The sequence below is a fragment of the Myotis yumanensis genome, unplaced genomic scaffold (assembly GCF_028538775.1).
Source record: "Myotis yumanensis isolate MYYU_CA2020_CCGP unplaced genomic scaffold, mMyoYum1.0.hap1 SCAF_3, whole genome shotgun sequence".
NCBI lineage: Eukaryota > Metazoa > Chordata > Mammalia > Chiroptera > Vespertilionidae > Myotis > Myotis yumanensis.
Window position 1 is genome coordinate 61203758 of NW_027223754.1, and position 22370 is coordinate 61226127.

Genomic DNA, 22370 nt, shown 5'->3' on the forward strand with positions numbered 1-22370 from the left:
TCTTTTTTCAGTGTCCTGTAGTTTCCCATGTATAGGTCTTTTACCTCCTTATTTAAGTTTATTCCTAGGTATCTTAATTTTTTTGTGGCAATGGTAAATGGGATTGATTTTTTTTTTTTTAGTTTCTCTTTCTGTCAGTTCATTATTGGTGTATAAAAATGCCATAGATTTCTGGGTGTTAATTTTGTATCCTGCTACATTGCCAAATTCATTTATTAAATCAAGCAGTTTTTTGATGGAGTCTTTGGGGTTTTCTATACAATATCATGTCATCAGTGATTAATGACAGTTTTATTTCTTCTCATTCAACTTAACAAAAGAAAGATAAACAATCCAATAAAAAATGGGAAAAGGACCTAAATAGACACTTCTCGAAAGTGGACTTACAGAAGACCAAGAGGCATATTTAAAAAAATGCTCAAAATCACTAATCATCCAAGAGATGCAAATCAAAACAATGAGGTACCACCTCACACCAATCAGAATGGCTATCATCAACAAATCAATAAATGACAAGTGCTCATGAGGATGTGGAGAAAAGGGAACCCTCGTACACTGCTGGTGAGAATGCAGACTGGTGCAGCCTCTGTGGAAAACAGTATGGCATTTCCTCAAAAAATTAAAAATGAAATTCCCAATTGACCCAGTAAATCTCACTTCTAGGAATATATCCCAAGAAATAAGAAACACCAATCATAAAGAACATATGCACCCCTATGTTCATAGAAGTGCAATTTACAATAGCTAAGATTTGGAAACAGCCTAAGTGCCCATCATCAGATGAGTGGATAAAAAAGCTGTGGTACATCTACACAATGGAACACTATGCCGCTGTAAGAAAGAAACAACTCTTATCATTTATAGCAGCATGGATGGGCCTGGAGAGCATTATGCTAAGTGAAATAAGCCAGTCAGAGAAGGATAAGTATCACATGATCTCACTCATTTGTGGAATATAATGAACAACATAAATTGATGAACAAAAATAGATCCAGAGACTTAGAATCACTGAACAGATTGTCAAACCTCAGAGGGAAGGCAGGGGAGGGTTGGCGGGGTGTTGAGAGGGTAAGAGAGCAATCAAAGAACTTGTATGCATGTAAGCATAGCCAATGGACACAGACAAGAGCGGGGTGAAGGCTGGGGTTGGGGAGGCAGGGAGAGCAGGCTGGGAGAGGACAGTGGGGAAAATGGGGTCATGTAATACTTTCAACAATAAAGAATTAAAAACAAAACAAAACAAAAAAACCCCAAAAAACAAAAAAAATGATTTTTAAAATTGAAAGTACTTTTACATTTACACAAAATATTAGTAGCTCAGTACTTTTTCATAGATTTTAATGCATAAAATGGAAACCAGGCTGAAAGTAAAACTACCCTGAAATTTTATCCTCATTGAGGATAATCATTGCTAAATCATGGTTTCAGCAAGCATCAGCAATCTCTATTTCATTATAGATACTTGGCTTTTTGCTTGGAAAATGAATGGTTCTGTAGCATTTTTCAATGCTTGTTCCACTAACAATTTGCACCAAATTTATCAGAAGTATGGTTAAAATGCAGAGTCCTGGGGCTAATTCCCGATGACTAAATCAGAACTTTTGATGGTGGGCCCAGGAATTAGCACTTTTGCAAGCTCCCCATTGATTGTGGTAAACTCTGAAGTTAGAAGAAGCCCACTAGCAAGTAAATAGCAGGTAAGAATTCGAGTCACAACCATTTATGGCTGCTTTGATATTTATATCTTGAAATAAGGATATATAATAATAGTAGCTGCACTGAAGAAGTGTGGTGACTTATATGTAATCTAATTAGGTATATAGAAAGTGCTCAAGAAATGCTATTGGTAGTAGAGGTGGTCTATGTTGCCTGCTATTGTACCCACATGATATAATACCTGGTAGGGCTCATAATCCCCTTAAAGAGTAATGTGAGAGTGTTACCAGAAAAATAATTTTCAAGAGTTATGCAAGCAGTGCCAGACATTGGCAAACTGTGGCCTACAGCCTTTTTTTTTAAATAAAGTTTTATGGTACACAGTCACCCATTTGTTTATATGTTGCCTATGGTAGGACATGAATGATAACATGTTTCTAGAATTCAATGTGAATTCAAATTTGGCAGTAAGGAAGCCCAGCTGGGCATACGACTATGCCTACCTACATGTTCTCTATTCTAATTCCCTTTCCCATGTTACTATTTGTAGGGACTATAACACCTGAGTCCTGAGGGTCTCCAAAGCATTTACCCAGCTGGCTACCCAGATGTTAAGATGGTTACAGGACCCTGACAATGATTTTTAGGTGGAACGAGAAGGCAGTAGTATATTCCTTTTACATATATAAATGAAAGACTTTTACATATATAAATGAAAACATGACAGACATTTATATTAGTCTTTATTAGAAATGTTTGGGGAGATTGAACAGTTAGAGGGCTGTGCTGTGTTCATGTAGGTTTGATTGTAGGTGTTTTTGTATTTCTTTCTTCTGAGGTGTTTTGTGTTTTTCTCTCCATATATGTGTCATTCCCCCTTCACTAGTTCCCTAATTCCATTTTGCCCCTCATCTTGCCGCTTTAACTGGCAAAGGTATGTAGTGTATGCTACATACATAACTAGCACAGCATTTAATATTTTTCTTAAAGAAAAGCTCCCCACTGAACAATAATGAAAAGTCTTTTCATGTGTCCTTTGATTAGTATTTTTATGAGCTCACTGACTCTCCAATAAGGAGAAAAAATTCCTGTCCCCTGTTTTCTTGGACTCTGTGTCGCTGGCTCGGAGTGTTTGATTGTTTGATGGAGTGGTAAAATTCCCCTGGTGTTTCCTACGCACTGTTGGAAAACATGTACAGTATTCTTGGGGGCTTTATTGTTTCCTAAACCATCTATTTAAATACTGTCCCAAAGCTTAAAGGGAACACTATTATTGTGGCTAAGGATAATAGGTTTAATGGAGTAGTGGAGTAGGAATTCATTACTATCTTCATAACCATGCAGAAGCCAGCAGTCCTACAAAACGCCCAATAAGTTCGAGTGATCATTAAATTTTGCCAATACCATGGTAGCTTTATAATGGTTAGTTGTAGTGATTTGTAGGTGGAGTGGTGAGAAGCACTTGACCTTTTAAGTCCAAGGAGGCTTTTCTAAAGCCCTGATATTTGGGAAAGAGGTGTCCATAAGGACAGAAGTCAAGAGGAAATCGATTGCCTGTCACTGAGCAGAACAGAATCATCTAATGCACAGTTTGCCTTCATACATCTATAGCAGAGTGAGGAGCTTTCAGGGTATTATTTTATATTGAGACTTCTGCAAACTTGAGAATGTTCTTCGGGAATGGTTGACTTGCCTCTCTTTATTTTCCTTTTGTTGTTTATCAGACATTTATATTTGTTTTATTATCCTAAATTTATTTTATTATCCTAAATTTTTATTGGATTATGAGACATAACATGGAATGCACCAAGTGAATTGAATTTAAATTTATTTTTAATAATGAACTTCACATACTTGTTCTATGACATTAAAATAAATGATTTTGTCATTTGAATTATTGTTATACTTTATGATCCTGTGCTTATGTTCTTGCTTTTCCCCTAAAATTCCCATCTGCTACTTCCTCCCCACTATATTCCCTTTTCTATTTCAACTCTCAAAACCTCATTCCTAGTTCATATGCCATCTGCTCCAAGAAGCTGTCCTGCTTTCCAAAGTCGCAGCAAATGAATTCTTTTTTGCATTTTAATTTCTATACTCCTAGAGACAATTTGCCTAGACTTCTTTATCATAGTTATTTCATTTTTTTTTAATGTTAGGATATCTATCTATCTACCTATCTATCTCAGGCTGAAACATGAAATTACCATTATTCAACTATTTTTTAGCATTAAACATAACAAGTTCCTGTGGTTGAACGTCATTCTTCAACATTGAACGCACACACTTTTGAAAATAAACTATGGTCTGAGTTACTTAAAACTCATCTTGGACTTGGATTTGTGTATCTCTCTATCCTAGAGAACAGGTACAAAATTTTGTACATGACAGCTGCATTCAAGAAATGCTAGTGGAAATGAAATCAATTGGACTGTTTACCATTATTCTTTATAAGACAGCTACTAATTGATAATCTAGAAATATTTCCTGTTCTGTGAGCCACACCTTTTTAAAGCCAGAATATTTAAGTTCACTGTGTGTACTTTGCCCAGCCCATTTCAACATTGTAGTCAGATAACTAAAGTTAAACTTTTTCTCTCCAAGTCACTGTTCCTTATGTTTTAGTCCTATACTGTATTGCAGGGGTCCTCAAACTTTAAACAGGGGCCAGTTCACTGTCCCTCAGACCATTGGAGGGCCGGACTATAGTTTAAAAAAAACCTATGAACAAATTCTAACGCACACTGCACACATCTTATTTTGAAGTAAAAAAACAAAATGGGAACAAACACAGTATTTGTATTTGCATGTGGCCCGCGGGCTGTAGTTTGAGGACCCCTGCTGTATTGTGTATGATATGCTATTGAGTTGGCTCAAGTGATCTCCACAGTATCCTGTCTTCAACTGCCCTGCTCAGCTCCTGTAGACTCATGTCTATGGCTTCTTTCGTGGAGTCATTCTGTCTCAACTTTTCTCTTTTCCTGCTGCCTTCTATTTTTCTCAGCAGCATTGTCTTTTCCAAAGAACCCTGTCTTCTCATGATGTGCCCAAAGTAGGACAGCTTCAGTGTTGTCGTTTTTGTCTGCAGCCATGGTTCAGGCTTAATTTATTCTAGGATCCGCTTGTTCATCTTTCTGGTAGTCCAGGGTATCCTAGAGCTCTCCTCCAACACCATATTTCAAATGAATCCTTTTTTTTTTCTATACTGTATTACCTTTGTTGAAACACTTTTCTTTACTTTGCCCATGCTTGTCTTATTTTTCTTTACCTAATGCAAAAGTAATAATTTACAGAAATTTTTCTGATTGTTCTTTACTTAACTCTTGGCTGAAGGTCTGTCAGTGTTCCCCCTGCCCCGGAAAACGTTCTCTGACTTCTTTGTTTAATCATGAGGAAAAAAAAAATCCTTTTCTTCTTTTGAAGTGACATTTTGTGCTTGTTAAAGATCCAGTTAAATCAAAGGAGATAAAAATTGTGCTGACAACCTTGGACATACCCTGTCCTTTGCCAGAAATAGCCAACTAGATACTCATCTTGTACAGAAATACGTGCATGTTCATTCTCACTAAAAACATCTTGTGCTGGTCATTCTTAGAGGAGTGGAAAGCTAAGTTAGCTCTGGTGTGGAACCTGTGGTGTGGGGAAGATGAGGTAGGGTTGGAGGGCACAAGGTATGGTGTTGAATGAAGGGAGAAAATTGTGCTTTTTCTTTATTGACAGATTTCTTAGCTTAATACCATTATATTCTTTCTTAGCTATTTATAGTAGAGTACTTTCTTTGTACTGAGTTATAAGACCTTGTCTGTCAACCTCTTTTACTACTTTGCTGTTTAATTGCTTTTCTAGTTTTCTAGAACTGTTTGGAGCAGGAGTGGCCCAGGATAGTAGTTGGGTACCAGAGGCTCTCTGGAAACCTACAGACCCAATGGAAAACTTGGAGCTCTTCCTAAAGTAGAATGTAATGCAGATACTGCTGTCAGAGGACCTGGGCTCCACCAGTTAGTATCAATTTAGTGACAGGATATATTGTAGGGTAACTTTAAGGGGCTTCCTTTGTCCCTGTCCTCATCAGTATTAATATATATATATATATTTTTAAATTAAATCTTTATTGTTCAGATTACATTTGTTCCTCTCCCCCCCCACCCCATAACTCCCCTCCTCCCAGTTCTCGCCCCACCCTCCGCCCTTACTCCCCACCCACTGTCCTCATCCATAGGTGCACGATTTTTGTCCAGTCTCTTCCCGCATCTCCCATTCCCCTTCCCCCCCCCAAGAATAGTCAGTCCCTTCCCTTTCTATGTCCCTGATTCATTATAATCACCAGTTCATTCTGTACATCAGATTATTTATTCACTTGATTCTTAGATTCATTTGTTGATAGATGCATGTTTGTTGTTCATAATTTGTATCTTTACCTTTTCCTTCTTCTTCCTCTTCTTAAAGGATACCTTTCAGCATTTCGTATAATACTGGTTTAGTGGTGATGAACTCCTTTAGCTTTTCCTTATCTGTGAAGCTCTTTATCTGACCTTCAATTCTGAATGATAGCTTTGCTGGATAAAGTACTCTTGGTTGTAGGTTCTTGGTATTCAGCACTTTGAATATTTCTTGCCATTCTCTTCTGGCCTGCAAAGTTTCTGTTGAGAAATCAGCTGACAGTCGTATGGGTACTCCCTTGTAGGTAACTGATTTTCTTTCTCTTGCTGCTTTTAAGAGTCTCTCTTTGTCTTTTGCTCTTGGCATTTTAATTATGATGTGTCTTGGTGTGGTCCTCTTTGGATTCCTTTTGTTTGGGGTTCTCTGTGCTTCTTGGACCTGTAAGTCCATTTCTTTCACCAGGTGGGGGAAGTTTTCTGTCATTATTTCTTCAAATAGGTTTTCAATATCTTGCTGTCTCTCATCTTCTGGCACTCCTATAATTCTGATATTAGTGCGCTTGAGGCTGTCCCAGAGGCTCCTTACACTATCTTCACACATTCGGATTCTTTTTTCATTTTGCTTTTCCGGTTGGGTGTTTTTTGCTTCTTCGAATTTCAAATCTTTGACTTGATTCTTGCGCTCCTCTGGTCTGCTGTTGGGTGTCTGTATAATATTCTTTATTTCAGTCAGTGAATGCTTAATTTCTAGTTGGTTCTTTATCACAACATCGAGGGTCTCATTAGTTTTCGTGAGGCTCTCGTCAAGTTTATTGGCAGCTTCTAGCACATTATTGCAAGCCCTCAAAATTGCATTTTTTAGCTCTATATCCTCCATTTCTGTCATGTTTTTTTGTCTCCGCATTTTTTATGCTTTCTTGGTGCACCCCCTAGTGGTCTTTGTGCGCAGTCTTGTTCTAGTTAAGCCTTGATTGTTGTAGTTAATACTAGAGGGATTTAACCACCAGGCTGACTGGCTGTGAGAATTAGCTGGGGGAAAACTTCTGTCCTCTGGGGAGGTGCTAATCTGGCCTTTGCCTGAGGCGATCTGGCCTTTGCCTGAGGCGATCCGGCAAATGGCTCTGTGCAGGGCTTGGGCGGGGCGGGATCAATAGGACGGGCGGAGGGAGCAGTTATGTTTGCTCTCAGTTTCGTTCCCAGAGGCTCTGCTTCTCAGAACCTCAGCCACCGCTGCAAACCTCGGAGAGAAAGCTGCCCTCACGTTTCAACTGATGCCAGACAATCCCGCTTCTCCCGTTTGAGTCTGAGTCCCTAGAGACTCGCCCGTATCTGGAGCTCAGAGCCTGAGACTCCCTCCTGATTGAAAACGACAACCGCGCCCTCAGCCACCAGCCCGCTTTGCGCGCGCACCTCCGCACCTTTTTATTTTCCACACTGCGCCTCCTCTGAGCCTCAGTATGCTGTTCTCTCTCCTTCTAGTTGAAGAATCTCTCCTCAGCCAGCTTTCCTGTGGTTCTGGGTGATGTCCGTTCCGCTTTTAGTTGTATTTTTGAAGTGGTTGTTTGCGGCAGCAGTCTCCTATGCCACCATCTTGGTTCGAGTCCAGTATTAATATTTTTTAGTGATCTTTTCAAGTTGATCAGTTTCCATTGTGGGAAATATTTGACATACATCTACACACAGATTTTAAAACCAACATGAAGTGTAAAACATGGCTGCTACTGTGTTTTAATTACTTCACTTTGGAAACTGATAGATCTCTGTCTGCTGGTTCTAGGTCCATCACCTGGGGAGTTTTTACACATAGTGGTGTCTTATCCCAATCTCCAGAAATTCTTAGTCAATAGTTTGTGATGGGGCTCAGGAAATCTTTATTTATTTACATATATATTGCCTTTTAAGAAAACAAAAGCCTCTATCCCTTTTAAGCATATAGTTCAGTAGTATACATTCACCTTGCTGTGCTACAGACATCCAGAACTTTTTCATCTTGCAAACTCTATACCTATTAAACAACAACTTATTTCTCCCTCCTCCCACCCCGTGGTAATCATTCTATTTTCTGTTTCTATGAATTTGCCATTTTTGATGTTTTATATTAATGGAATCATACAGTGTTTGCCTTTTTTGCCTTGGCTTATTTCACTTTGCATAATGTTCATCTATTTTGTACCATGTGATAGGATTCCCTTCCTTTTTAAGGCTGAATAATCCGTTGCAAGCATATACCACATTTTGTGTATCTATTCATCTGTCAATGGACATTTGGGTTCCTTCCACCACTTGGCTACTGTGAATAGTGCTGCTGTGAACTTGGGTGTGCAGATATTTCTTAGAGACCCTGCTTTCAAATCTTTGAGAAGTGGGATCTCTGTTCCAATTTTAAATGTTTTGAAGAAATGCCATAGTGTTTTTCATAGTGGTTTGCACTACTTTACATTTCCACTAACAGTGCACAAAGGTTCCAGTTTCTCCACATTCTTGCCAATATATGTTCATTTCTTTTTCTGTTTTTTGACCTTTTTGATGGTAGCCATCCCCATGGGTGTGAGGTGTCAAAGCATCCTTTAAAGGCCCCCTGGTATTCTGAGGCAGACCAGGTGTGTGAACCACTCTCTTAGCAAATCTTTATGCTTCAGAGACTGCACCTATGCCAGCTTTAGGAATCAGTAAGAGAACATAGAACCTTCTCTCCATTCCAGTATTTCTTCAAAGAGGTGTGTATGCAAAAGCTACCTTGTCAAGTTAACTAACTAGTTGTACTGAATTTAGGTTCTTTGTAGCTCAGAATTGTTAGTTTTGTGATTCTGTCTTGCACATTTTTTCCCTGTGGAAGTATTTATTATTATAATTTTTAATTGTGATAAAATATACATAACATAAAATTTACTATCTTAAACCAGTTTAATTGTACAGCTCAGTGGCATTAAGTACATTCAGATTTTGTGTAACCATTACCACCATCCATCTCCAGAATTTTTTCCATTTTGCAAAACTGAAACTCTATACCCAGTAGACAATAATTCTCTATTTCCTCCTCCCAGCTCCTGGCAACTACCATTCTATTTTCTGCCCATAAATTTGACTACTCTAGATATCTCATACATGAAATCATTCTGTATCTGTGTATCATAAAAGTGAAATCATATAGTGTTTCTTTTTGACAGGCTTATTTCAAATAAAAATTTTGTGCAACATTTAAAAAGTATTTAATTAACATTTATGAAGTGTCCTTGGAATAGAATGCCATGTATCATCGAGTGTAGATGCATATCCTCTCCTCTTCAAACACTTTTTGAACATGTCTGAAGGCAACTTAGCATTGTGTAATAATTTAATTGACAGTTTTTGTTTCTTGCACATAAAGTAATGGTACATTTTATAATTGATGGGAACTTATTTTCAGTGACAGTAAGGTAGGTGATTTCTGTGAGGGAAAACAATTACCTAGAAAACATTCATTTAGGGATGCCCTTACCATTTCCAGACTGTAAATGTTTTAATTTAACTAAAGAAGAGCAAAGCTATTTGGTGTCATTAATCAGTACATTCAAATCGTTACTCTGAATGATTATGCTTCATTTATTTTGTGTCAGAATGTTTTCCACACAATAATAGCGAATAAAAGTGTGTCATTAATTACACTTGAGCAGCTCATACATGTGTGGGTATGTGTGTGTATATATATATGTGTGTATATATATATATATGTATATATGTATATATGTATGTATATTTCCATATCACACAATGAGGGAAATTTTAACACAAGGAAATATTATTCCTTATAAAAGAGTTAAAGATTTAATTACATAATGATATTAAATTCACAACCATTTATAATTGTGCCTTATAACAGTTTTAAATAATGGTTGAAAAGCTTTGGAGAAACATTTACATATGCCTGTGTCTTCTCTTCCTAAATAAAAGGCATTTTTAATAATATGGTTTTTATCTTTGGGAGGTAATAGTTACACGCTTTGGAGAAAAGTGTGACTATTTTTTTGAAATGGGATCAATTAATTTGCAGAGCTTCACTGTGATGGGATTTCTGAAAAACATTTAATTACGATAAAAAGTTACAATTCTGTGCATGGAATTTTGCATTTGTCCCTTTACTGGAAATATGGACCCATGCTGATAAGAATTACGATGTCAGTCTGCCCTTGTAGTTGTCCAAACTCCATGACCCTCAGCAATGCTCCGTTTAGCTCTTACCCTTTCTCCTGGCTAGCAGGACTCTTGTCAAGAAACTACAAAACAAATGAACAAACAAAACTCACTTGCAGTATATAATTGCAATATTATAAAAACACACTGTATCTTGCTAAGTCCCAAAGGCAGAAGAAGTTAGCCAGCCACCAGTTTGTTTCCTCAGCTGCCCTTATTTTTTCAGAATAAATTAAAGGACTTAATTTGTAGTTCAATAACTTCTTAAAAAAGACAAAAAAATCTCTCTCTCTTCTATAGATGAGAAAATACAGAGACAAGAAACATGTAAGCAGTTTAAGTGATGCTACAGGGAAAAGTGGGTGGAGAACATTTTAGAGATTCTTGGAGAAAGTCATAGTTTCTCTCTGAACTCTGTCCCCCTTTGTAACAAAGCCAAAATAGCTTCAACTCTATTGTTTTTTCAAGCACCAAACCATTTCAAATGTTTTTTTAAGCTCTGCTTCATTCTTTTTTTTTTTTTTTTAATATATTTTATTGATTTTTTACAGAGAGGAAGAGAGATAGAGAGTTAGAAACATCGATGAGAGAGAAACATCGATCAGCTGCCTCCGGCATACCTCCTACTGGGGATGTACCCGCAACCCAGGTACATGCCCTTGACCGGAATTGAACCTGGGACCTTTCAGTCCACAGGCCGACGCTCTATCCACTGAGCCAAACTGGTTCTGGCTCTGCTTCATTCTTATAGTGAGCTTCTGATTTATAATTTCTATTGAAATTTTGAGTAATTGGTCAGATCTAGGAATTCTGATTATCAGGCCCATTTTATTTTTACTATATCACACTTGGTGATTCACTGATAATCACATTTCATCCCCCGCTCCCCAATTATGATATCATTCATTTAAGTATTTTAACATTAATTTTTATAGTTTCAAATTTTTGCTCTAGGCTGTGATTTTAAAAAGCTATTGAAGCCCAAATTCTGTTAGTATTGAAAGCACTCTGTATTTTAGGAGGATGTGAAAAAGAAAATGAGATTTAGCACTAAAAATTATTTACATTAATATTTTGTGGAATATAGTAGTCCATGTATAATTATAAAAAAAGTCATTTATAAAGTATTTTAAAACTATACTTAAACATCGTTTTTTTTTAAAACTATTTTTTATTGATTTCAGAGAGGAAGGGAGAGGGAGAGAGAAACATCAATAGTGAGGGAGACTCATTGATCGGCTGCCTCCTGCACGCCTCCCCCTGGGGATCCAGCCTGCTACCCGAGCATGTGCCCTTGATGGGAACCAAACCTGGGACTCTTCAGTCTGCAGGCTGATGCTCTGTCCACTGAGCCAAACCAGCGAGGGCAACATTCTTTTATATATAAAATATATAATATAATTCAAGATATAATTCACATACTATACTATTCACCCATTTAGAGTATGCAATTCAGTGCTTTTTAGTACATTCACAGGCTTGTGTAGCGATTACCACAATTTTATAACATAAGGAAACCTATTTTTAAAAGTAGAGGTATTCAAAGACATCCGGATTGTTTGCAGTTTTTGGATGCTACAAATAGAGCTGCTTAAAAAAAAAGTATGTGTGATTATAACAAAATAATTAATCTTCAAATTAATGTCAGAATCATGTGTTTAAAAAACCTTTAATTATATTGTAATTACTTCTCAGCTATTTAGAGACATTTTGTGCCAGTGTGCTGAGCTGGAAAACTTTACTAAATATAAAATCCTTTTTCTTTTCTTTCTCTCTCTCTCTCTTTTTTTTTTTTTTATTGTTGTTGTTATAGCAGTGTCTTAGTTTTCTTCATTTTTATTTTTAAAAGTTGTTGGTCAGAAAAGTGAAATGGATGATGTTTGCTTAAACAGATGAGTTTTCTATATTATTGTAAGGGCCATAAACACATGTGTGGTTACTAAATGTAGGCTAGATAACTGTTTTAGCTTATCAAGTTCACAAGGATCCTGGGTAGAAAATTTATCACTCATTGAGCAGTGGTTCTCATTATTTGATGCAGATTATAATCACATGAGTGTTTAACAATATTAGTACATGCCCAGCCAACATGGCTCAGTGGTTGAGTGTCGATCTATGAAGGCGCATGGCCCAGTTGTGGGCTTGATCCGGGTAGGGGGTATGCAGGAGGCAGCTGGTCAGTGATTCTCTCTCATCATTGATGTTGCTATCTCTCTCCCTTCCTCTTTCTTTAAAATAAATTTAAAAAAATTTAAAAAATTCTGCAATGTAATTTAATTTAATCTGGCATGGGACCCAGATGCCAGTAGCTAGCAAATACCTGCTCTATAGAAGCTCCTTCCTTTCCTTTCTTTTCTTCCTTTCCTTCCTTCGACATTTATTAAGTGCCCAATGTCTGTTCCAGTACTGTTTTATACCCTGAGGATATAAATAAAATTTGGAGTTCTTACGTTTGAGTTGGCAAAAGATGCATAATAAATATTTGTTGAATCGAGTAAAATCACAGCTGAGCCCTTTTGGCATACTGCTGTGCTACGGCTCAAATCCTTTGTAGAAATCATGTCTTTTTTATATCCAGGAATATTTCAAGCACTGCCTGTCATTTCCTTATTGTCTGTTTCCTTCCCCTTTTATACTGAGGGACACCCCAAATCTAGCCGGGTTTAACTCAGCAGGATCAAGTTGGTCAGCACTCAGTCCTCACTTTTCCATGTGTCACAAACTTACCTGGGTCCCCCCAACAACTGAGTTTTGAGTAAGCTCAGTGTTAAGTTAGATGACAGAGACAGGGGACACCCTGACTTGTAAGTCAGAGAAGGCTATCCAAAGAGGACCTGTGCATTCTGACTTGATACGTAGATCCCAGCCTTCTACTCAGCTCCACTGTGCACTTCCTTCTCTGGGAGCAGGAAGGAGGAGGCATGGTGTGATGCTATACTTGTTTATATATTTGCGCTGGGTTGATCATCTCTCCTGCGCTTCAAGTTTCTTGGGTATTTCAAAGTTGACTACTTATCAAAGGAAAAAAAAAAGTGCTTACAAGTAGTAGCAAAATGTTCATGGGTGTGCCTGTGCATGTGCTCATACACACATTTAAGAGTGAGAAAAAATAGCAGAAGAAGCGGTTTTAATGTTTAATCAGTGATGTGTGTGTGTGTGTGTGTGTGTGTGTGTTATTTATTTATTTATTTATTTATTTATTTATTTATTTATTTTTTATTTTCCAGCTCCTCAGTATGAAGAAAATATCTTCTGAATAAGAATAAGCGGGTATGTGTTGCTGGATTTTGTATCTTGCTGTGGTGCTTCTAGTGGAAATACAAAATGGAAGAAGAAAGAAAGACTGCAAGGTTTATTAATAAGGCATTCCTTCTGGTTGCATCTCTGATGCCACTATTGGCATTATTAAATTTATATCATGCAATAGTGAATAATACTAACTAGAATTTATATATGCAGTAGTGAATACTATTAACCAGCCAAAACATGTCGCATTGTGCTTTTACCTTATAAATGAAGTAATTAAAGTTTAGCTAGTGAGGTTCATTCCTCAACCCTCAGTGTTTGAACTTTTTATTTGGGCCTTTTCACTTTGTAAATAAGTTATTCTTTGGACGTGTATGTATTGGTGTATGTCTTTTAAAGGATTTTGTTTGGAAACTATAAGTATACCAAAGGAGCTTCTGTGTGGCCACCATTAGAACAAAGCTTCCTAATTTCAGTGTCATTAAGTAAGCAGCTGGAGCAGCTGAATTCAAAGGAACAAGCATAGTTATTGACTGTTTTCTCTAAAAACAGCCCAAACAAAGCATTTCCTTAAGCAACATTGAGCAGGATTTGGAACTTCCTATGCTTCCAAAACGTCTTAGAAAGGTTTACGGAAGTGCAGAGGTCAACATTACTGCATGTGATTCCTCTCCTCCATCTCCAATCCATGGTAATTGACTTCATTGAAAAATCTTGTATTTTAAAGTCATAAAATCATATGATCAGAATCTCTAGGTAAAAAAACACAAACAAAAAAATACAAGAAATAGCCAATGGAAGTACATGCTCATATCAGTTACTCCCAGATAATTGTTTGTAATGTCAGGGCGGCAGGATGGTACAAATGCTACTTAGTTTAAGAAAAAGAAAGTTTCAAAAGTTGTAGCTTATATTACAGTGATCATGTGCTATTTTTTACATGTTATTTCATTTCTTGTAGGTAGCTAAGTGGAGTAATCTTTAATATAAACTTCTATAAACATGTTGGAATTGGTAGTGATCAGGAGTTGGCCAGAATTCAATCATGCTTTCATTCGTTTTTATCACAATCATGCTTTCTTCAGTTTTTCTTATATTTTTGTTGGGATATAATTGACATATCTATACTAATAAAAGAGTAATATGCTAATTATACTGGGAGACCTTCCGGACGTCTTTCGTGACAAAGCAATGGTGGCGGGGCCGAGGCAGAGGTGGTTAGGGGCAATAGGCTGGCAGGGGAGAGCGGTTAGGGGTGATCAGGTCGGCAGGGGAGGGCAGTTGGGGGTAGTCAGAATGCCACGGGAGGGCATTAAATTACTTTATATTACTTTCAGGAGTACATGATTAGGTGGATATTTGTATATAATTATTGTGAAATGATCATCACAAAAGTATACGTAACATCCATCACCACACATACTTATAATTTTTTTCTTGTGATGACAACTGTTAAGATGTACTCTTAACAACTTTCAAATTCACAATACAGTATTATTAAATACTAGAGGCCTGCTGCACGTAATTCATGTACAGGGTGTGTGTGTGTGTCCCTCAGCCCAGCCTGTAGCCTCTCCAATCTGGGACATCCCTCTCACAATCAGGACTGCTGGCTCCCAACCGCTCGCCCGCCTGCCGGCCTGATTGTCCCTAACTGCTTCTGCCTGCCAGCCTGATCACTCCCTAACTACTCCCCTGCCAGCCTGCTCTACGCCTAACTGCTCCCCTGCTGGACCGATTGCCCCTAACTGCCCTCCCCTGCCAGCCTGCTCACCCCTAACTGCCCTCCCCTGCAGGCCTGTTCACCCCTAACTGCCCTCCCCTGCTGGGTTTGTCGCTCCCAGCTTCCCTCCCCTGAAATCCTGGTCCCCCCCCAACTGTGCTCCCCTGCCGGCCTGTTCACCCCTGCAGACCTGGTCCCTCCCTACTGCCCTCCCCCGCTGAGCTGTTTGCCCCTAACTGCTCTCCCCTGCAGGCATGGTTGCCCCCAACTGTCCTCCCCTGCTGGCCTGATCGCTCACAACTGCCCTCCCCTGCTGGCCGTCTTGTGGTGGCCATCTTGTGTCCACATGGGGGCAGCCATCTTGTGTGTTGGAGTGATGGTCAATTTGCATATACCTCTTTATTAGATAGGATAATCATCAGGCTGTACATTACATCCCCAGGACTTATTTTATAACTAGAAGTTTGTACCTTTTCACCACCTGTACTCATCTTGCTAATCCCCACACCATGCCTAATTTGTCTTTTTAGTGAGCATCTACCATGTAGCAGACACTCTGTTAAGTGCTAATAGGTACTAAAGAAAACCATGATGATATGTAAACAATTAAGTAATAATACATATGGAATATAATTTGATAAGTGTTATAGATCTGCTTTCATCTCTTTCATTTCCAGGTAAATTTATTTCAGATTAAATTTCTTTTGTGAGAGAACTTGAGGGTTCATAAAGAGGCTTGAACACTGTACCTGCATTCTGTAATCTATGGTAGGTTGTCTGGTTGTTCCAAGGAGGAGGAAAATTTAGATTTATTAGATTGCATTGTGTTTTACCATCTTCTGTTAATACATGAAGCTTTTCTCATTCTTTCCCATTGTTTTTGATTTAAAGTAATAGTAATCACCATACAGGGTCAGACCCATAGCCATTCCAGGGGAGGCCTGTCTCCGGAGGCACCACACTGGTTTTTACATAGTCCACTAACATCTTAATTTCTTTAAACTTCCAGTTTGTGTTGAAGCCATTTTAGTTTGCCATCTACTAACTTTTAAAAACTTTATAGAACTTTAAAAAATCTAGTCTCACAGATTAAGAAGTTATTTTTATGTAGATTTATTTCCTAAGATGAAATAGTGATTTTTCCTTTTCTTTATCTTATCTGCATTTCTCTCAGTTTTTAATGAGATACACCTGAGTGTACTGCTGCCAGAATTAGATGAACAAATTGTGTGATAAAATCCATGGCAGTTATGATTCCATAGATTATTTGGCTTCTGTTTCTAGACCGAAACACAATGTTATTTTTATATAGCCTTCCTCCATTCTCATGATCATTAAATTGTATGTAGGCATCATCTTATCATTGTTATTTATTAAGGTCTGGATGGTTAATACTATGATGAGCATCCTAACTCTGTAAAGGTCATGTATGTTTTATTACAGTTCTATTTGTGTAATGTTTATATTTTTATGTATGTTAAGAGTGTATTAGAGAGTGATCTTGTATGAGTTGTTCATAGTGAATTTGGGTCTATTTCCTGTTCATTAGCAACTTGCCACCCACTGATTTTATAAACATATAAACTGATATTTTTTTCCATCATGAATTCTTTTACTTATTTTTTTAGTAAACCATTTTCATAATCTCAACTGGTCTCTTTACTTCCTGTTTCACATCCATTCATTTTCTGAACTGTTTGGAAAGATAACATGCTGAAATACAGGTATGATTGTGTCATTCTTTTGTTTAAAAAATAATGATTCCTTTTAGTTTATGGTCTAAAATTCAACTCTGTCCCTTGTGGTGTGGCTCCCACCCTGCCTTTCCAACTTATTCACACTTGAGAACCTTTGGTGTCTGGGACCTGTGGCACTTCTTAGTGCTGCCCTACTTTGCACATGTGCTCTGTCTAGATCACCTGAACTCACTCTCGGGCCTCGTGGAAAGTCTCCTGACATATCACTCACCCTGCTGCTCTCCACACCAAGTTTGTTATTTTCATTTCAACATTGAACATTTACTTACGATGCTTAGTATAATGGATAGCTATTATTTGTTAGCATATCCATCTCTCCCATTAAATTTTGACTTGTTGGAGTAGTAAAACATTTTTTTTTCTTTGTATTCACAGTCTCTGTACCTGGCACATAATAGATATAATATTAAAAAGAGAGGAACCTTCTTGACAAAAGAAATAAGAATCAATAGTTAGTCCAGTGATGGCGAACCTTTTGAGCTCGGCGTGTCAGCATTTTGAAAAACCCTAACCCTCTGGTGCCATGTCACATATAGAATTTTTTTGATATTTGCAACCATAGTATAAAAAAGATTTATATTTTTGACATTTATTTTATATATTTAAATGCCATTTAACAAAGAAAAATCAACCAAAAAAATGAGTTCGCGTGTCACCTCTGACACGTGTGTCATAGGTTCGCCATCACTGATTTAGTCAGTTAATAAAAAAATATTAAAGTAGAGAAATAGAAAAATGATGTCTACATATTTCAAATAATTCAAACATGAAATTTATAAATATGTAATTTTTGGCAACTCTTTGATCCAAAGCCCAGACTTTTATTCCAGTATGGATCTACAGATGGGATTCATTGTTATCTTTCTTACCAAAATCACACCCATAGTGAATTGTCTGTTATTTCCAATTTGTTTCTTTAAAGTGGAGTAAAAACTTAAAAACACTTTGGAAGACATTTATGTTTTATTTTCCTATTGTTGTACAGTTATGATGCCCAGACCATATTCACGGTCAACTTTAAAAAATTATTATTTTGCTATGGAGTAGTCTTTGTAAAGTTCAAAGTATTCAACTTATTTTCATAGAAAGAGTTATTGTGCTTCTTTTTTATTCCTATTTTATTTAATAGGTGATTTAATAAAATCTCATTATTATAATAACGTACCACTGCAAAAACAGGTTTAGGATCAGAAGTACTCTTACTACAGATCCGGCTCAGCTGGCGGCAGCAGTGGAACTCGGTCTGCTTACTTGTTGGGGACATGCAGGTGCATCCGTCAGTGTGATGTACAAAGGGAATGGCCATCATCGGTTCATCTGGACAGTTGGTTAAGTGGAAGTTGGTTAAAAGCATTGTACCACGTACCTCAGATTGATGCTAAAAGGATGGTTATCTCTATTACTTGGCATTTTGGTAACTAACAGAGCTTAATACAAACGTGTTGGCTTTCCTGTGCATTCTGTCCGCCACAACATTTATAACAATGTTAAATAAGGCCGCTTTGAGCGCCTGTCTCCTGAAGGTCCCATGCTTATACGTCTGATTCTCTGTCATTAGTCTACTGCTTTAACCATGGCAAAGTGCAGTTTTTAAGACTGGTCCTTGTTTTGCTCCAGAGTGTTCATTGCTGTCAAGCAGAGTGAGTGCTCCACCGTATCCTACCATTAATTACTGTTCGTTTCTTTTCCCTCAACGTGTTGCTTTCTTCAATATTGGGAAGGCCTTCATTTTGAGAATTTTGTGATTGGGAATCCTGTTAGCAAGTATGTCCTTCTATATAGTAGCTGGTTGTAGTTAGAATTTTACATGTGAGCCAGCAATTTGCAGACTCTGCCTTGAGGTTATGCTTTGTGACAATGCTAGTCAGGTTTTTATGTCTAGTTTAATAATTAGGTTTAGACACTGCCTTAAATTAATTACTGTTTGAATTAGTTCCTGCAACCTGTTTCAAAAGATAAGATGGTATTTGCAATAGTCTTGATGCTTTTCCTAATAAAGACCACAAGAGCTATTCAGTTTCTGTCTCTCCCTCTCCCCTGCCCTCCCATCTCTCTCATCTTAAGTACATACTTTGCAGAAAATCTTACTTATATCCAGAGGTTTTATCTTTTGAAGCAATAGTTATTTTTTTATTAGCTTTGGAGAACTTTGCAAGGTTACTCTCGCATTCTATCTTGGCAGGCCTAATTATTAGTTTGTACTTGACCTGCTAATCTTTGAGTGTTTTCCTATATTCCTTGATAGGGCTCTCATTCCAGTTTTTGCAAAGCATTTAGCTATTTGTTTTTCCTCCTACCCTGTCCTCTAAGCCTCTGCCCAGGGCCTGCTCATTTTGATCCTTGGCAGATGTTTATCTTGGGCAGTGGATAAGGTCTTTATAATGGTCTTCAAAGGGCTTATGGTTTATTTTCTTAAAGCTGCATGTTTCCTTTTCAGGAATAAAGCCCCATTTTTAAGAGTTGACTGGTGACCTGCTGTAGCCATCTCCCAGGGCTGGAGTGCTGATGCTGTCTGGTTGGCAGGACTCTTTCCCAGTGGGCAGCTGTTTTTGATTTTTCAATGTTAGGTAAACTTCTCCTGCCTGACACCAAGAGGCATATACTCAGATTGCATTGCTATTATTCTTGGTATTTTCTTTTCTCCGACTTAGTGAAAACTATGAGGGTATTATTTAAAAGGGTCTCACAAAGGGTACCTCATAGTTTGACTATGCAGGCTCTTTCGACGTAATGCATATATGAGTCAGTAACAGTTATGTTTCATAATAAAGGGAAATTATTTGTGGAAAAAGAAAAGCATACTGGATTATTAGATCACGTAGCTTAGAAAAGCAAGTGTTCAAAATATTCACCATCTGCTTCAATAGACTTTTTGAGAATAACACAGTACATTCTGAAATCCCCAGACACAGGCATCTGCATTTCCTCTTCATAGTCTCATCTTCTCAGCATTGCCTCTAGTTCCACAGGCCATGCTAGACTGTGGGTGTAAATGGACCGCATCCTGCACAACAACTCACATGTTATGTTTATGCACCCACTTGCATTCTTTAGGCTGTCACCCCCCCAGAAGGTCTCCCTCAATCATTTTTTGTCCTGGTCTCCAAGGCACCTTCTGGGTACGGATGAGTCATTCCATCAACTTGTTAACATGAAGAGTCTTCTCTCTTTCAGTCTCTTGTTTGCTCATATCCCATCTTCATAAAACCCTGAAAGCCCGCATCATTGCTAATTCTCACTCCTAATTTAGAAGTTAGATCTAGTAAAAAACTCAGGGGAGAACTTTTAATTTCTTCTAGACAGATCATTCAGAGCTTTCTTTATTGTCAGCCCTTGAGCAGAGGGGAGACTGTCCCTTCAGTTCACCCCCTGTAGCTGGGGTCTCAAGCCACGTTGCTCATGTACTTTCTCCACATCACTCCTTCACTATTTTATGGGTTCAGTAGTCTTCATGCAAATGGTTACCTATGAGTTCACTAAATTTCCACATCATCGTATACACCTAGGTATGTCCCATTTCCTTTCGACTCCTCAGGGACTCTATAGATGTAAATGAGGGGCCAGATAAATGACTACATAATATAAATTACAATAATTTTAAGATCGTTACATGAATATCCATTTCACATTTGAATTTCTCACTTTGAAAAATATATATTTTGAATACAAACAAGATTTACTATTATAAATTTAATGTATGTATATATGCTGATAAATAGGTAGGTGCATATTAATCAGATACACAGTAGTATAAAGTATGTATATGTGATACAAAGTATGATACATGAGTAAGTTGTGTTTATGACTCAAATAATAGTATGATGCACATATGTGTATAATGTGTGTTTGTGTACATATGAATCAAACACAAAGTAGTATATACCTATGGATTAGGTAGAGTAATATAATATGTATGTGTGTATATGTGTGTATATATGTGTATGAGTCCAACACAGTATTCAGCATAATGTGTTTGTGTGTGTGTAGGCAGGTATGATGTGTATGTGTGCATATGTATATTTGTGTATGATTCAGATACATAGTGGTATAAAGTATGTGTTTGTGTGCGAGTATGTGTGTATGTGAATTAGACTTAGATTAGTATACCTGGAGAAACAGTATAAATAAAACTTATATTGATTTTCAAAATAACACATACATGACTGCACAAACACAGAATTTCTAGCACTCTTAGTAAAATGTAGATTTTTATTAGCTCTAACTAAGGTCCTGTAGGGTTCTGAATTAGATGGTTATTGCAGTCACTGTTACCAACTACTTAGTTTATTCCATCACTATGTGAATTATTATATTTGTAATGGCATTTATATCTGACCTTTCAGCATTCAGACTCTCCATTGTATCATTGCTTATTAGCCTCTGCAGGAGAGACATAACTCTAATTTCATGGTTTATTTTTTTCGGAACTATGCCCAAACTGGCCCTGGTTATAATGATTAAGGGACTCTAAATGACTGAGTGAAACCCTTGAAGTATTCATTACCATAGGCAGTGCATACTGTAGATAGTATATGCCACATGCTAGATACTCAGCAAATAATTGTGGAGTGAAGAAGTCATATGATAAAATGCACTTTCAGAATTCACTGTCGTATATGTGCCATGTGTTCTCTGAAGATTTCTTTGTGAAGTGTTGGTGGAGAGAGGTGGTTTCCCACCATCATCTTGCAAGATGGTGATGCTGTTTAGATGCTGTTTGTATCTATGACAGACAGTAAGAGAATGAGAGGAGCTGAGGGGTGATGGGAGTAGAATGTTGGTGCTTTTCTCTCTTTTGGGAACAGTCATTGCACCCCTTTCAGAAACACCATCTTAAACCAGTGAACCAAATTATTTCATTAGCTCTATGTTATGGAATCATATGGGAGCTTTTTCTCTGGGCATAAATCTTCTGTCCTTAGGGCACTGAAGCAGTTAATCTAAGTGCTCTCTTTGGGAATCAAAGTGCAGTGTAGACATAGCACTGGACATAGCACTGAGTTATGATACTGGAACATCAGAAGGTCCTCCTCTGCTCATAGAATATTCTCTCTTTTTTTTTTAAATATATTTTATTGATTTTTTACAGAGAGGAAAGGAGAGAGATAGAGAGTTAGAAACATCGATGAGAGAGAAACATCGATCAGCTGCCTCCTGCACATCTCTTACTGGGGATGTGCCCGCAACCCAGGTACATGCCCTTGACCGGAATTGAACCCGGGACTTTTCAGTCCGCAGGCCGACGCTCTATCCACTGAGCCAAACCTGTTTTGGCCATAGAATATTCTCTTACTAGCATGTGGTAACTGCAAAAGGAAGTGAAAAACTCTATAAGGGAAAACTGTAAACATTTAAAGAAAATTTGGTAACCTAATATAGAATCTAACACCTTTTTCATTGTGTGAATGCCTTACACTTAAATCCCCCGCCCTCCCAAAT

General features: G+C 37.6%; 1 protein-coding gene across 4 annotated transcripts in view; it reads left to right on the top strand.

Annotated features, from left to right (window-relative positions):
- Positions 1-22370, top strand: part of KLF12 (KLF transcription factor 12) — a 662522-nt gene that overhangs the window by 234591 nt on the left and 405561 nt on the right. For all 4 annotated transcript variants that reach the window (XM_070408948.1, XM_070408947.1, XM_070408949.1 and 1 more), the window contains one exon: positions 13433-13475. The gene's annotated coding sequence lies outside the window, so the exon portion shown is untranslated. The remainder of the gene's footprint in view (positions 1-13432; positions 13476-22370) is intronic.